The sequence below is a fragment of the Helianthus annuus genome, chromosome 11, assembly GCF_002127325.2.
Source record: "Helianthus annuus cultivar XRQ/B chromosome 11, HanXRQr2.0-SUNRISE, whole genome shotgun sequence".
NCBI classification, from domain to species: Eukaryota; Viridiplantae; Streptophyta; class Magnoliopsida; order Asterales; family Asteraceae; genus Helianthus; species Helianthus annuus.
Genome location: NC_035443.2, coordinates 22,094,521 through 22,100,520, shown reverse-complemented (window position 1 = coordinate 22,100,520; position 6,000 = coordinate 22,094,521).

The following is a 6,000-nucleotide window of genomic DNA, read 5'->3' as shown; positions in this document are numbered from 1 at the left end:
TCAAATATTTCAACCAACAAATAAACACACTTAATATAAAAAACATGTTATGCGAAGATGATTTTGATAAACACGATTTTATGAAATATTAAAGGTCCTGATCTATTGCAAGCAAAAATTTTCCTTGATTTATTGACCATTTGAAAATACCCATCTTGCCCCATGGAACTCCCTCACATTTTATCAAATTATTCCAACCGACAACATTATGCCTGCAACAAACAACAATTAATAAATGTAGATATGAAAATAAAAAAAAACAAATGTAGTATATTATAAATTGATTACAAACTATGGTATATTAAAAATAGATTATAAACTTTGTAGTTTCGAAAAACCTTTCTTCTGTAGATATTCCAGTTCCCATCAGATCCACCAATCATCTTTATAATTATTTTGGAATTATTGTGTAAACCAACGAAAATTCCGATGTGTTCAAATAGTCACTACAAAATAAGAATAAATTGTTAGTAATAGTAGAATGTAAATTGTTAAAAAGTTAATAAAAACATTACAAAAAATATGCAGTAGAGTCATTTACCAATGTATCGACTATACAACTTTCAGAAACATGATACTTTGAATCGTTAGGAAGCTTAATGAAGTTGTATGGGTTATAGGTATCATCAAAATCAATGGCATCTAATGTTGATTTCCTCAATAATATTTCACAATCGTCTTTATTAAAATTGTAGTTTAAAAAATGTCTTAATTTGCATTTGTAAACAAAGGCCAACTTAAGTTAATACACAAAATTACTCTAGTCATCTGTGAAACAAAAGTAATTACCACACTTATTTTTTTTAAATTTGGTAATTTGTTATGATATAAATCTTTATTAATGTTTACACACTTATTTTTTTAAATGTATTTAATTACTTATGAGATTAGATACATAGAATCATTTATACAACAATTTATCATTTAACAATTCATTAAAATGGATTACGAAATTTGTAAAAAAAAAAAAATTGTACTACACAATAATTAGTGACATAGAAATCGACCCCCTAACAAAGAGTACTTAAAAAACATGTTAAAAATATCAAAAGATCATGTTAAAAACCAAAAACAAAGAACTTAAATGGTTGTCTTGATTATGAATTTTGAATACTTCCATTTCAAGTTAATGATTTGAAATATAAATTGTCGAAATTTACTCTACCTTTCAAATTATATTTATTTTTGGAATGCGATTATTGCTTTATTATTTAAATAATATTTTTTAAAGTTGGTTTTGGCTAGATATATACCAAAACAATTGCATATATCATTTTAAAATTTATAAGTATTAAAATTTAAAATATTTAAAAAAGTTTGCGTAAACATATAATGAATATTGATTGAAGGTAGCATTTAAGTAAAAATAAAAAATTCAAATAATAAAGGAAGAACAATTTGATAATCATGTTAGAATACAAAGATATGAATGCATGACAGAATTTTAAAAGCAATAATGTGTGCTTCAAGGATATTAGGATGGTATACGATGCTAGTCAAATCTGTTGACCTTAAAATGTTTCCTACATAACATAAAAGTTTAATTTTGTAAGATACAAGGTATAATTGTTAGAAAAGTAATGGATAATTTATGTAAATCAGTATGCTAACAACAACTTACTCGAGTTCCAATTAACCAACTTTACACGTGTCGCATATATAATAGGCTTCTTTTCAATATTCAAGCGAGTAGACATGTAGTTGTATTTTCAGGTCACACAACTCTATTTCTATCACATGTTCACTACAAAGTAAAGTTTAAGTGATACGATGGAAATGTATTAAAAATATGTGGAAATAATTGTTATTTATATTAAAGAAATGTGGACTTACGTAAAATCATGTACAAATAATCTAAATAAATGTTTTCAACTACTACAACTTACTCGAGTTCCAATTAACCAACTTTACACGTGTCGCATATATAATAGGCTTCTTTTCAATATTCAAGCGAGTAGACATGTAGTTGTATTTTCAGGTCACACAACTCCATTTCTTTCACATGTTCACTACAAAGTAAAGTTTAAGTGATACGATGGAAATGTATTAAAAAATATGTGGAAATAATTGTTATTTATATTAAAGAAATGTGGACTTACGTAAAATCATGTACAAATAATCTAAATAAATGTTTTCAACTACTCTTCCGCCTCATATTATTCTTCCAACTACATCTACAAGGAAACTATATATTTTGATTAACATATTTGGTTTTAATTTTGAATCTATTATATTTACATATTGCTTAATTAGTGTGTAATTGATTATATAGGAATAAATAAAAATATAATTGTGAAATTAATTAAAAAATTCTGTCACAATCTAAATTTCAAAAATACAAATGAGTTATAAAATAAATAAAAAAATCATATAGGGAAAAGTTGTGAACGAAAATTAAAAAAGAATTATTTTAGTTGTAAATGAAAATAAAAAAAAATAAAATTATTAAGTATGCAATTACTTTCTAAAAATAGTGCCCCGTTATTTTCCCACCAAAAACCAAATCTAGAGGCCTTAAAAACATGACACGTATACCACACTTATTTTCATTTATTATATATAATAGATAATAGATAATAGATAATAGATTCGAGTGAAGTCAAATCAATTTGAATTTATAATATTGATTTCAAATTAGTTTTCAACATTCTGAATTCGATTTGTTTGAATTTGAATTCAATTTAAAAATACCAAATCCAAGCACCCTGATTCGAATAATCTGAAAACTGACCATCGGAACACCCCCAGCTTTTGGTCTGAAACGACACGAAAAAATACAGCTTTTGGGTTTGCTAAAATGACCGGTTTTATTAAATAGACCAACCCGAACATGACCTATTTTATAAATTGGATAACCCAAACGTGACTCGTTTAAAAAGTAGGATACATGTCAAGCCATTTAAGGGGTTCTAAAAGTGTGTATATTTAGATTATAAAGATGAAAAGTGTTAGCATTTAACGTTAATATTTTGTTTGTTTAATCTTTCCTCTAACTATTAACTTATACAAGTGTATTTAAATTTTCGCTTTGAACTCTTTAATAAACTGTTCATTTCCAACGTATTTATTTTATAAGTTAACTACCGATTCTCCATTCATTTAATTCGCTTCTTCTAATATTATGTTAAAAATATAAACCATGTTTGAAATTGAGAATGAGTGTGAAACCAAAACGAATTGAATTTGGTTTAGTTTGGTTTACATATTCCTAATTTAGTTTGGTTTTTGGTTTGGGGTACAAACTTTTGAAAACCGAATAAACCGTAAACCGAACTGATGAAGAAACAAAAGCAACTCATTAACCCACACAATTACAAAAGGTTTCATTAGAGTTGGGTTAATTAATTTGTTTATATTGTTACAAAATCACTAGTTGTTACTCATATTCACAAACGAACATTAAATGGGTCGAACATAACACGACACAATTTTAAATAGGCTCAACATGACACGAATACATATATGGGTTGGGTTAGGGTTAAAGAATTTAACCCGTCAAACCAAAACCAGTTAACCCGCTAACCCGACACAATTTACACCCCTAATTCTTTCACAAGTGCATTGTGTACTGCACTTTTTTTACATTTGAAAAAAGTATACTTAAAACTAATCACACGTGAAGAAAAATATATACATTTACCATAAAAGTTAATAAGAACCTAGAAGATAGCCATCGAAGTGTTATTTTAAAAATTGTGACACCGTTTTATGACTCTTTACTTGCTAAGAATATATTTAGACATTTAGTGAACGTGAAGGACATGTAGGTTGCAAAAATATTGCAAAAAGTTTAGTATATAAGAGACGTTGCTACACGAACACAACAATTTATCGTGGTATGGGTAGATATTAACTAATACTCAGTACATTTACTTTTTAGTCTTCAATCAAGAGTTTTTCTTTACTTAAATTGTCTCTCTTACCCGATAGACATAATCTTATAATATCTCACTAATAAGGCGGTGGCCACATATTTCGTCTCACTAACTTTGATAGTGAGCATCAGTTTTCTCTTACTAATCTCGGTGGTGATCACCATTTTTTTCTTTTCGCTAACTATGATAGTGAAACCTTTACATGTTTTTCTTAATATTTGGAGGGATAAAACTCTTGGTAGTAGGGATGAGATCGGATTTTACGCATTGGACAGGTAACCAGGTATGATGGGTTGAAGATAAAGACACATTGGACATGCCTTAGATTTACAAATCGGATGTTATCTTATGTTTCATGACTTTGGATATTATATGAATTATTTGGAACTTTTATGTTATGTGACATTTTAATTTTGACATGATTAAATATTTAAATTTATAATAATTGTCATAAGCTTTGACAATCATCTCACTTCAACCGATAGTCCGTTGAGTGTCGAGGTGTGACATATTGCATGTTTTTGTTATTAGGTGATTGGATCTTGGGGTGACCAATGTGTGTAGATGTGAACCTTAAAACATGGTAGTTGTAGCCATTTGGGACATGGCTTAACATGGTTGTTAAGTTAGCATTCCAGAAGCATGGGTTTCAAAGGTGTATAGGTTAGATACATGGAAGAAGGTTTAGATGCACACAATTGAGCCAATCAATGGTAGAGATCTTTAGATAACATATGTTTGCCCAACCAAACTAACATCCCCTAAACACCATTAGTCAATTGGTAGGCCAAAGAAGGCCAGGAAAAAACCACTTGAGGAGATACAAGAGAGGATTGCGAGTCAAGGAAAGTTTACCAGAATAGGGGCTACTACAACTTATGGCTAATGCAAATAGAAGGATCACAATCAAAGAACTTGTAGGGGTCAAAGATCACTAGAAACTGCTAATGTCCTTTGTTTAATACCCATTTCCAGGAAGCTCAGAGCAGGTTAGGACAGGTTCATCAAAAGTCGGTGGTCAAGGTTCATCACAATATTTTGTACCTGCTTCACAAGGTGCCCAATTCCATATCAAGACTGAAAGTAATGATAGTTAAGCTTCGCAGTCATGGTTTAATCTTTTGTCATGATATTTTGAACAATGTTATAATGGTTTATTCTTTTATTACGGTATTTTGGACAATATTAGTTTAGAGTAATGCTTGATGTCATGGTACTTATGGTGTAGTGTCATGGTAGTTGTCCAACCTACTTGAACAATATGTATTTTGGTGCAATGTTATGGGAAGTTTGTTTTAATGAAGCTTATATTTCAGCTTACATTTCATGTTATCGAACTATGGTTAAGTTACAATAAAGCCCACGGTGTAGTAAAAATGTCATTTTAGTAAAAGTGTTACCATTTCAGGTTCCAACCATAAAGCTTGCACGTATTTATTCAAAATTGGTTTTTGCACATATTGTAACAACCCGCACTTTCGTTTTTTGCACATATTGTAACAACCCGCACTTTCGTGCTTGTTACTCTCGCTACACTCGTTGCGCCTAGCACCAGAGATTCGGATCATAATGTAACTAAATCGCTTACAACGCTACTTCGCATACGTTCGCATTATATCGCATACTTTCAACACGCTATATCGCACATCACAACGCATACCAACGCTAACGATGACATCGCGTGAGTATTTAAACTACTCCCCTTGCTCGTCGTAGAGCAAGCAAACGCAACGCAAACTCAAAACGCGGTTACTTATGCGATGATCTGTTATACATAATAATAATAATAATAATAATAATAATAATAATAATAATAATAGATAAATATAAATATTTGAGTATTAAATATGTCTAAACGCGCACTCGCTGGCACACACAACTCAATTTATCGCACTAAAGCACAACATAACACGACGCTACTTATCTCGCTATAACGCTTAAAGTACCCACAATGGTTAACGCAACGAAACGCAGTAAACGAAACAAAAGTTGGAAAACTAACAAACGAAATCGGGCTGTCCGAATGGACATCCGATCGAATGGACTTCCGTCCGGATGACCATCCGCTTGGATGGCCATCCGATCGGATGACCATTCGACCGATGGAAGCCATCCGACCCATTCG